Source organism: Macaca mulatta, chromosome 16, assembly GCF_049350105.2.
Source record: "Macaca mulatta isolate MMU2019108-1 chromosome 16, T2T-MMU8v2.0, whole genome shotgun sequence".
Taxonomy (NCBI): Eukaryota; Metazoa; Chordata; class Mammalia; order Primates; family Cercopithecidae; genus Macaca; species Macaca mulatta.
This window is the reverse complement of record NC_133421.1, coordinates 77,760,371-77,771,974: the sequence shown is the minus strand read 5'-3', so window position 1 is coordinate 77,771,974 and position 11,604 is coordinate 77,760,371. Positions and strand designations below refer to the sequence as shown.

The window sequence follows — 11,604 nt, the reverse complement described above, 5'->3', positions numbered from 1 at the left end:
CGTGTGATTAGTTTTGGTGGAATAAAGGGTGATCACTGGACAGATTGCGACGTGGTTCTTTCGGTTCTCGGCAGCTATCGTTATCACAAATGAAGAGGTGCTTTTGAGAGTTTTAAAAACACTGTCAGCGAATGGGTACAAAAATACGGTCAGACCTAGTGTTACGAAGCACAGTAGGGTAATTATAGCTAACGGTAATTTACTGTATATTTCAAAGTAGCTAGAAGAAAATATTTGAAATGCTCCAAACACAAAGAAATGATCAGTGCTTGAGGTGACGGCTATCCTAGTTATCCTGATTTGATCATTACATATTACACGAATATAACACAGTATCACTTGTTATTCGGGGTGGGGTGGCTCACGCCTGTAATTCCAGCTCTTTAGGAGGCCAAGGCGAGAGAATAGCTTGAGTCCGGGAGTTTGAGACCAGCCTGGGCGACATAAGGAGAGGACACCACCCCCAACCCCAACCTCACAGAAAAAAATTTTAAAATTAGCTGTGAGTTATACGATTGGGCCACTGCACTCCAGCCTGGGTAACAGAGCGAGACCCTGTCTCAAAAAACAAAAACAAAAAAACTCAAAATCGATATGAAGTATCAATCTTTAAAAAGAATTTAAAAACCAGGCCGTGGCTCATGCCTGTAATCCCAGTGCTTCGGGAGGCCGAGGCCTCACCTGAGGTCAAGAGTTCGAGACCAGACTGACCAACATTTGAAATACTAAATAAGAAAAATTAGCCGGGCGTGGTGGCGCATGCCTGTAGTCCCAGCTAATTGGGAGGCTGAGGCAGGAAAATCTCTTGAACCTGAGAGGCGGAGGTTGCAGTGAGCTGAGATCGCAACGTTGCACTTCAGCCTGGGCAACAAGAGCAAAACTCCGTCTCTAAATAAATATATATATATATATATATATATATATATATATTTTTTTTTTTTTTTTTTTTTAGGCCAGCCGCAATGGCTCGCAACTGGAATCCCAGCACTTTGGGAGGCCAAGGCAGGCTGATTACCTTAGGTCAGGAGTTCAAGACCAACCTGGCCAACATGGTGAAATCCTGTCTCTACTAAAAGTACAAAAATTAGCCAGGCGCTCTGGCCCATGCCTGTAATCCTAGCTACTCTGGAAGCTGAGGCAGGAGAATCGCTTGAACCCGGGAGCTGGAAGTTGCAGTAAATCGAGAACCGAGATGGTGCCATTGCACTCTAGCCTGGGTGACAGAGCCAGACTCCGTCTTAAAATAAATAAATAAATAAATAAATAAATAAGGCCGGGCATGGTGGCTCATGCCTGTAATCCCAGCACTTTGGGAGGCCAAGTCGGGCGAATCACGAGGTCAAGAAATCGAGACCACCCTGGCCAACAGGGTGAAACCCTGTCTCTACTAAAAATACAAAAACAGGCCGGGCGCGGTGGCTCAAGCCTGTAATCCCAGCACTTTGGGAGGCCGAGGCGGGCAGATCACAAGGTCAGGAGATCGAGACCACAGTGAAACCCCGTCTCTACTAAAAATACAAAAAATTAGCCGGGCGCGGTGGCGGGCGCCTGTAGTCCCAGCTACTCAGGAGGCTGAGGCAGGAGAATGGCGTGAACCCGGGAGGCGGAGTTTGCAGTGAGCCGAGATCGCGCCACTGCACTCCAGCCTGGGCAACAGCGTGAGACTCCGTCTCAAAAAAAATAAAAATAAAAATAAAAATAAAAATACATAAAAATACAAAAACAGCTGGGCGTGGTGGCGCCTGCCTGTAGTCCCAGCTACTCGAGAGGCTGAGGCAGGAAAATCACTTGAACTTGGGAGGTGGAGGTTGCAATGAGCGCCGAGATTGCACCACTGCACTCCGGCCTGGTGACAGAGCGAGACTCTATCGAAAATAAATAATAATAATAACTTTAAAAAGTGTTTTTCTCCAGCATTATTGAGATGTAATTGACAAAAATTGCTCACATGGAGGAAGCATTTATTCTTGCTTAACTTTTACTGATTTTTAAACGAAAAAGACCTTACCAAACACAAACTGGCAACTAAACATATGGCATCATCTCTTTTTCTACTTTTTTTGTGTGTGTGTGAGATGGAATCTCGATATTGTAGCCCAGGCTGGAGTGCAATGGCACGATCTTGGCTCACTGCAACCTCCGTCCCCCAGGTTCAAGCGATTCTGCTGCCTCAGCCTTCCGAGTTCTGTCTACTTTTTCAACCCGAGATTCACAATGGGCAGCCACACTTACGAAACTTTCTCCCTATTCTTATCCCAAGGGATGTGTGAGCAGATCCAACTGTGCTGGCCTCAGATTTCCAGGACAGTACTAAGGAAAGTTTATAGCAGAGTAACTGTGGAGTTACACCATACAACTATAATAAACATAATTTATTGTTGCTGTCTTCAAAGTATTATGAACAACAAATTGTAATTAGGACAGTTCGTTTGTTTGTGCCTGTGTGTGTGTGAGAGAGAGAGAGATCTGCAAATTAGTGAAATAAAAAAAACACACACACAATAATCAGAGTTTAAGCTTTTCAGATCAGTTCAGTTGACTAGCTTGAAATTTTTATTTATTTATTTATTTTTGAGACAGAGTCTTGCTCTTTTGCCTAGGATGGAGTGCAGTGCCATGATGGGGGCTCACTTCAACCTCCCATGTTCAAGCGATTCTCATGCCTCAGCCTCCAGAGTAGCTGGAATTACAGGCATGTGCCACCATGCCTGGCTAATTTTTCTATTTTTAGTGGAGACTGGGTTTCACCATGTTGCCCAGGCTGGTCTCGAACTCCTGATGTCAGGTTATCCGTCTGCCTCAATCTGCCAAAGTGCTGAGATCACAGGCATGACCCACGGCACCCAGCCTAGCCTGGAAAGTTTAAACTCTTCTTGCACACTTGTACAAAAGGAACATCCACTGAGTTCATCCCTACTCTTTAAAAACAACTAAACACTAAATGCAATGTTGTGTCCTGGGTTGAAGTCTGAAACAGAAAAGGATATTAGTGGAAAAAAATCAGTAGACTCAAATACTGTACAGCGTGGAGTATCTTTTTTTTTTTTTTTTGAGACAGAGTCTCGCTCTGTCACCCAGGCTGGAGTGCAGTGGCCGGATCTCAGCTCACTGCAAGCTCCGCCTCCCGGGTTTACGCCATTCTCGTAGCTGGGACTACAGGCGCCCGCCACCTCGCCCAGCTAGTTTTTTGTTTTTTTTTTTTAAGTAGAGACGGGGTTTCACCGTGTTAGCTAGGAAGGTCTTGATCTGCTGACCTTGTGATCCAGCCCGTCTTGGCCTCCCAAAGTGCTGGGATTACAGGCTTGAGCCACCGCGACCGACCGGAATTTCATTACTAGTAATGAACCAGTGTTGATTTCTTAGTTTTGACAAATATACATAGTGACATAAGATGTTAACATTAGGGTTAAGGGATATGCCAGAACTCTGCCCTACATTTGCAGCTTTTCTGTAAATCTGAATTTACTCCAAAATAAAAAGTGTATTAAAAGAAAATCCAACTACTAATAACCAGTGGAGAATTTTAATGGATACCCTTGTCCCTTAATATTAGAAATTAGTGTTGAATTTTTTTTTTTTTTAACATGGAACGCTTCACGAATTTGCATGTCATCCTTGCACAGGGGCCATGCTAATCTAGTCTGTATCGTTCCAATTTTAGTATATGTGCTGCCGAAGCGAGCACTTAGTGCTGAATTTTTAAACCAGAAAGCATTAATAAATACAGAAGACCAAGAATAATTTCCAGTTCAATTCCTGGTAGGTATCTCAGAGTTGAATATTGGTGGCCACATTAGGTCCTTGGATGCAGTAGGTATTCAAAAAATCTGAACTGCGGCCAGGTGAAGTGTCTCATGCCTGTAATTCCAACACTTGGGGAAGCTGAGGGGAGAGGATCACTTGAGACCAGGAGTTCAAGACCAGCCTGGGAAACATGGTGAAACCGCCCCCATCTCTACGAAACAATTAAAAAAAAAAATCAGCCTCGCATGCAGTAGCACACACCTGTGGTCCCAGCTACTCAGGATGCTGAGGTCAGAGGATCCTTTAACCTAGGAGATTGAGACTGCAGTGAGCTGTGTTCATGCCACTGCACTCCAGCCTGACCGAAACCCTAACTCAAAACAAACAAAACGGCCAGATGCAGTAACTCAACTCATGCCTGTAATCCCAGCACTTTGGGAGGCCGAGGTGGGCAGATCACAAGGTCAGGAGTTCGAGACCAGCCTGGTCAATATGGTGAAACCCCGTGTCTACTAATAATACAAAAATTAGCTGGGCATTGTGGTGTGGTCCTGTAGTCCCAGCTACTTGGGAGACTGAGGCAAAAAGAATCACTTGAACCCAGGAGGTGGAGGTTACAGGGAGCCGAGATTGCACCACTGCACTCCAGCCTGGGCGACAGAGCGAGACTCCATCTCAAAAAAATAAAATAAAATAAAATAAACTGCATGGTCTCCTGTCCCCCACCTGCAGCCAGCATCTGGAAATTACAGACAGTGACAATGTGTCCTTGATCCCCCAAATGCACAGATATTGGAATGTGCAGCCCCCAAGTCTGGGCACCACAAACTCATCCTGGATTCTCTGCCCCTTGAGCTTCTGACAGCTGCTCAGTCCTCTACGGTGCTCATCTGCCTCTCCCACCTTCTTCCCCTTCTTCAGCCTCCTTCTGAGCCCAGCTCCTTCTCTCTGGGAGATGTTTCTAGCCTCACTCACCATAGTCCATTGAGCTGGAGTCAGCAAATAGTGATTGAGTGCCTTTAGCTTGTCCCTCTGCTGGCTCTTGCCTGAGTGCAGAAGCATTCTGCAAGACTGGGCGCAGTGGCTTAAGCCTGTAATCCCAGCATTTTGTGAGGCCGAGGTGGGCAGATCACCTGAGGTCAGGAGTTCAAGACCAGCCTGGCCAACATGGTGAAACCCATCTCTACCAAAAATACAAAAAGTAGCCGGGTGTGGTGGCACGTGCCTGTAATCCCAGCTACTCAAGAGGCTGAGGCAGGAGAATCGCTTGAACCCAGGAGGCGGAGGTTCAGTGAGCTGAGATCGCACCATTGCACTCCAGCCTGGGTGACAGAGCAAGACTCCAGCTCAAAACACACACACAAAAACAACAACAAAAAAAACATTCTGCAGGTTGCAGGTTCTCCACCCCTTCAAGCTCAGCCCCGGGCCTATGGTGCTTCTCACAATTCCTGTTTGCCCTCTCTCCGGGCAGCCAGGCTGCATCATGAGTGGTGTCTACGTGTCCAGAGTCCCCACTTGCTGTCCTCCCTCCGCTGCCACCTGACACACTCCTCCCCAGCAGTGGCCTCTTCATAGACAAATTTAAGGAACACCTTTCAGTCCATGTCTTGCTTAAGTTGGCCCTGACATTAGAAATTCCTGTTGAATCTTTCTTCTGGAAACACACTTTTTCTGGGCTTCCAGGAAATCCTTTTCTTGGTTCTCCAGACAACTCCTTAGACTCCTTGACCAATTCCCTCTTGTTGTCAATAATGGAAACAAACCAGCCCTACCTAAGCAAAGCACGTTATAACTCACTGGAAAGCTAGAGGGGAGAGAGCGCTCACTAAATCACTAAAGAGACAGGAGGTGGGGAGCTGTAGGACCAGGTTTGGGAACCTGCAAGAATAAAGACCAGAGCCCCTGAAAAGCAAGAAGCTGGAAGCACAGCAAATGTCAGAGCCAGATGGCCGTCACTGTAGCCAGCGCCTCCGATTGTTTGTTTGAGATGGACTCTTGCTCTGTTGCCCAGGCTGGAATGCAGTGGCACGATCTTGGCTCACTGCAACCTTCACCTCCTGGGTTCAAGCAATTCTCCTGCCTCAGCCTCCCAAGTAACTGAGACTACAGGCTCCCACCACCATCCCCAACTAATTTTTTATATTTTTAGTAGAGATGGGATTTTACCATGTTGGTCAGGCTGGTCTCGAACTCCTGACTTCAGTTGATCCACTTGCCTTGGCCTCCCAAAGTGCTGGGATTACAGGTGTGAGCCACCATGCCCGGCCAATTTTTATATTTTTAGCAAAGATGGGGTTTTGCCATGTTGGCCAGGCTGGTCTCAAATTCCTAACCTCAAGTGATCTGTCCTCCTCGGCCTCCCAAAGTGCTGGGATTACAGGCATAAGCCACCATGCCTGGCCATGTCTGATGGTTTTCATTGTCCTTGGGCCACTTGCTCCTGAATCAAGGTTCCAGACAAAAGCTTAACGAGTAGTTCAGCTTTGGCCCAGCTCAGTGTGATGGTTAATACTGAGTGTCAACTTGATTGGATTGAAGGATACTAAGTGTTGATCCTGGGTGTGTCTGTAAGGGTGTTGCCAAAGGAGATCAACACTTGAGTCAGTGGGCCGGGAAAGGCAGAGCCACCCTTAACCTCAGGGGGCGCAAGCTAATCAGCTGCCAGCACAGCTAGAATATAAGCAGGCAGAAAAATGTGAGAAGAGAGACTGGCCTAGCCTCCCAGCCTACAGCTTTCTCCCATGCTGGATCCTTCCTGCCCTTGAACATCAGACTCCAAGTTCTGCAGTTTTGGAACTTGGACTGGCTCTCCTTGCTCCTCAGGCTGCAGACGGCCTCTTGTGGGAGCTTGTGATCGTGTGAGCTAGTTTATATAACATATATATAAACTCACATATATGAGTTTATTATATTATAACATAAACCCATATATACGAGTTTATTATAACATATATAAACTCATATATATGAGTTTATTATAACGTATATAAACTCGTATATATGAGTTTATTATAACGTATATAAACTCGTATATATGAGTTTATTATAACGTATATAAACTTGTATATATGAGTTTATTATATTATAACATGTATAAACTCATATATGAGTTTATTATATTATTTTATTTATATATATATATATTTTTTTCCATTGGTTCTGTCCCTCTAGAGAACCCTAATTCACTCAGTGACTCACACCTGTAATCCCAGTACTTTGGGAGGCTCAGGCAGGAGAATGGCTTGAGCCCCAGAGTCTCCGTCCCCTTCTCCCTTGCCCTCTCCCTCCCCTCCCCCTCCCTCTCCCCTTCCTTCTCTTCCTCTTTCTCTTCTTCCTCTTCCGCTTCTTCTTATTTTCTGAGACAGGTTCTCCATCTGTTGCCAAGGCTGGAATATAGTGGCACAATTGTGACTCACTGCTTCTCAATCTCCTGAGAGCCCAGGAGTTTGAGGCTGCAGTAAGCTATTATCACACCACCACACTCCTGTCTGGGTGACAGAGCAAGACCCTGTCTCTAAAAGCAAACAAACAAAAAACTCTGCTATGGTAGAGGTCAATTTTCTGTTTTATACTGATAATTCTGCTTACTTTAGTCCCGTGGTTCTCAACTGGGCCAATTTTTCTCCCCAAGTGACATTTGGCAATATCTGGAGATTTGCAATTGTCACAATGGAAGTGGAGGGGTTGCTATTAACATCTAGAGGGCAGAGGTCGGGATGCTGCTTAACATCTTAAAACACACAGGACAGTTCCCCCCAAAAAGTGATGATCCCGGCGGAGCATGGTGGCTCATACCTGTAATCCCAGCACTCTGGGAGGCCAAAGCGAGTGGATCACCTGAGATCAGGAGTTCAAGACCAGCCTGATCAACATGATGAAATCCCATCTCTACTAAAAATACAAAAAGTAGCCGGGTGTGGTGGTGGGTGCCTGTAATCCCAGCTACTCGGGAGGCTGAGGCAGGAGGATCACTTGAACCTGGGAGGCAGAAGTTGCAGTGAGCCGAGATCATGTCATTGTACTCCAGACTAGGCGACAGAGCAAGACAATGTCTCAAAAAAAAAAAAAAAAAAAAAAAGATGATCCAGCCCAAAATGTCAACAGTATCAAGGTGGAGAAACTGCCATAAAGGCTTAGCAAACAGGGATGGTATGACGACATTATTGATAAGCCACATTAAAATATTTAGAGCCACATCAATTGTCCCTGTTTTTATGATTTCTTCTTTGTTCCCATGCAGTTTCAGCGGCAAAGTAAGGGCGTAAGTCAAAGGTGGTTCCAAATAGACATCTGGGAAGCTTAAGGTGTAATATGGCCCTCATGGAGGCCCTTGCTGAGTTTAGGGCCTGATTCTGGAACCCTAGCATTGCCAAGAGAGGCAGGCTGGCAGGTGAGGAGACAACTAATGGGAGAGCCCACATATGCTGGAATTCATTTGATAGTATCTAAGCTGGGGTGATTTTCCCCACTAGCATTACATGACTGTGGATCCAGTTATTTGGAGAAATCCATTTTCTCCACAGGGAATATAGGGAATATACATTACATTAGAACCAAAGATGGAATCCTTAGTAAATGGAATCATTTGGCAAAATTCAGTGGTCTGAAATTTTTGAATAAAATTCTCTTTTTTATTTTAATTGAGCCAGATAAAGTATCAGGTGTTCACTAGGGTCACCAATTAATTGATTGATTTTTTTTTTTTTTTTTTAAGACAGGGTCTTGCTCTGTGGCCCACATTGGAGTGCAGTGGCATGATCTCAGTTCACTGCTACCTCCACCTCCTGGGCTTAAGTGATTCTCTCACTTCAGCCTCCGAAGTAACTAGAACTACAGGTGTGCACCACTCCGCCTGGCTAATTTTTGTTTTTTTTGTAGAGATGGGGTTTCACCATGTTTCCCAGGCTGGTTTTGAACTCCTGAATTCAAGCGATCCGCATGCCTCGGCTGGGATTACAGGCATGAACCGACCGCGCCTGCCCTTAACACAGTATTTGAAATTATAATACTATAATACTTTTAACATTTACCAGCTTCCAACATTAAAACGACAGTGAAGATGCCATTTTTTTTTCCTACTCTTCTTGGAAATCCCACAAAAACAACAAGAGGGATGAGAATCAGAACCACAAAGACCACTTCAGTTAAACTGGGGGATATTAGAAACTTCAAATAAAACGAGAAAAAGGCTACAAAAACAGTGAAGAGGCTGGGCGCGGTGGCTCACGCCTGTAATCCCAGCACTTTGGGAGGCCGAGGCGGGCGGATCCTTTGAGGTCGGGAGTTTAAGACCAGCCTGGCCAACACGGTGAAACCCTGTCTCTACTAAAAATACAGAAAGTCTCCAGGCATGGTGGCGGGCGCCTGTAATTCCAGCTACTTGGGAGGCTGAGGCAGGAGAATCACTTGAACCTCCAGCCTGGGCGACAGAGCGAGACTCCGTCTCAACACAAATAAACAAACAAATAAACAAACAAACAAAACACACCAACCCCTACCTCTGTTGGCGAGGATTAGAAGCGGGATGGGCGTGGCCACAGATCTTAGGGGTGACCAGCAGAGGGCGCTGCTCCAAGATGAAGGTCGCACCTTGAGAGGCCATCCTTTTTTGTAGTGACCAGACTGGGGTGTGGGGACAGTGCCTCTTATGGCCGCAGACCCGTGTTCTGGGTGTGGATTTTCCTCCCTTGCCTGTGGGGCTTCTGCTAGCACTGCCGTTCCTAGACTTAGACAATGTTAGAATGAGTCCAGGAAGCGAGGAGAGGAAGTGGGAGTGGCTCCTCCCACAGTGGCCCCTAAGAATTCACACGAAGAATTTTTGCTTTCCTTGCCAGGGACCCGGGACTCAGTGGGTCCAGAGGTCCTAGTGCCAAAGGAAGGAATGTGTAGACCAGGAAACACTATTGTGGTTTTATTCAACTGGAAGCCGAGGGTGGCCATTTATTTTATTGTTTGTTTGTTTATTTATTTATTTATTTATTTTTATTTTTTGAGACGGAGTCTCGCTCTGCCGCCCAGGCTGGAGTGCAGTGGCCAGATCTCGGCTCACTGCAAGCTCTGCCTCCCGGGTTCACGCCATTCTCCTGCCTCAGCCTCCTGAGTAGCTGGGACTACAGGCGCCAGCCACCTCGCCCGGCTAGTTTTTTGTATTTTTTAGTAGAGACGGGGTTTCACCGTGTCAGCCAGGATGGTCTCGATCTCCTGACCTCGTGATCCGCCCGTCTCGGCCTCCCAAAGTGCTGGGATTACAGGCTTGAGCCACCGCGCCCGGCCTGTTTGTTTATTTATTTAGAGACAGAATCTCACTCTGTTTCCTAGGCTGGAATGCAATGGTGCAATCGTGTCTCACTGCAGCCTCAACCTCCCAGGCTTAAGCGATCCTCCTACCTTAGCCTCCTGAGTAGCTGGGACTACAGGCACAAGCCACCTTGCCCTTTTTTTTTTTTTTTTAGACTCTTGTTCTGTCACCCAGGCTGGAGTGCAGTGGTATGCTCTCAGCTCACTGCAACCTCTGCCTCCAGGTTCAAGCGATTCTCCTGCCTCAGCCTCCCAAGTAGCTGGGATTACAGGCACCTGCCACCACGCCCGGCTAATTTTTGTATTTTTAGTAGAGACGGGGTTTCACCATGTTGGCCAGGCTGGTTCGAATTCTTGACCTCAGGCGATTCGCCCGCCTTGGCCTCCCAAAGTGCTGGGATTACAGGCGTGAGCCACCACGCCCGGCCAGAAACCATTTATTACATCACACTTTCTGTGGGCCAGGTATCTGGGAGGGACTTAGCTGGGTGGTTCTGCTCAGGTCTCTCCGGATGTTTCAATCAAGCAGTGGCCTGGAGCTGCACTCTTATCTGAAGACTCAGCTGGGAGAAAATATGCATGCAAGGTCACTCATCGGTTGTTGGCAGTCTGCAGTTTCTTACTGAATATTGGTTGAAGACGTCACTGGCTTGCTATGTGGACTTCTCCATAGACTGTTTGAATGTCCTCCCCACGTAGCCAGAGTGAATGAGCTAAAAGAGAGATGGCGAGAACACACACACCCCAGATAAGATTTCAGTCTTTCTAAGTCATGTGAAAAAGATACTTGCACATGCATGTTTATAGTAGCACAATTCACAACTGCAAAAATGCGGAACCAGCCCAAATGCCCATCAATCAATGAATGGATAAAGAAACTGGTATATATATACAGTGGAATACTATTCAGCCATAAAAAGGAATGAATTAATGGCATTTTGCCGCAACGTGGATGGGATTGGAGACTATTATTCCAAGTGAAGTGACTCAGGAATGGAAAACCAAACACCATACGTTCTCAGTCATAAGTGGGAGCTAAGCTATGAGGATGCAAAGGCGTAAGAATGACACAGTGGAATCTGGGGACTCAGAGGGAAAGGGTGGGAAGGGGGTGAGGGATAAAAGGCTATTAATTAGGTGCAGTGTTTACTGCTCGGGTGATGTGTGCACCAAAATTTCACAAATTACCACTAAAGAATTTACTCATGTAGGCCGGGCGCGGTGGCTCATGCCTGTAATCCCAGCACTTTGGGAGGCCGAGGTGGGCGGATCACAAGGTCAAGACAGAGCAAGACTCTGTCTCCAAAAAAAAAAAAAAAAAAAGAAAATATAAAAGAAAAAGTATGCTATCCAGGCCGGGCGCGGTGGCTCAAGCCTGTAATCCCAGCACTTTGGGAGGCCGAGGCGGGCGGATCACGAGGTCAGGAGATCGAGACCATCCTGGCTAACACGGTGAAACCCCGTCTCTACTAAAAATACAAAAAACTAGCCGGGCGCGGTGGCGGGCGCCTGTAGTCCCAGCTACTCGGGAGGCTGAGGCAGGAGAATGGCGTAAACCCG

At 46.5% G+C, this 11,604-nt stretch overlaps 1 non-coding gene across 1 annotated transcript; it reads right to left on the bottom strand.

Moving 5' to 3' along the window:
* Window positions 1-3,578: 3,578 nt before the first annotated feature.
* On the bottom strand, window positions 3,579-3,685 carry LOC114673371 (U6 spliceosomal RNA). The gene has a single exon (XR_003724075.1). It is a non-coding gene; the product is annotated as a U6 spliceosomal RNA (small nuclear RNA).
* Between the last annotated feature and the right edge of the window lie 7,919 nt (window positions 3,686-11,604).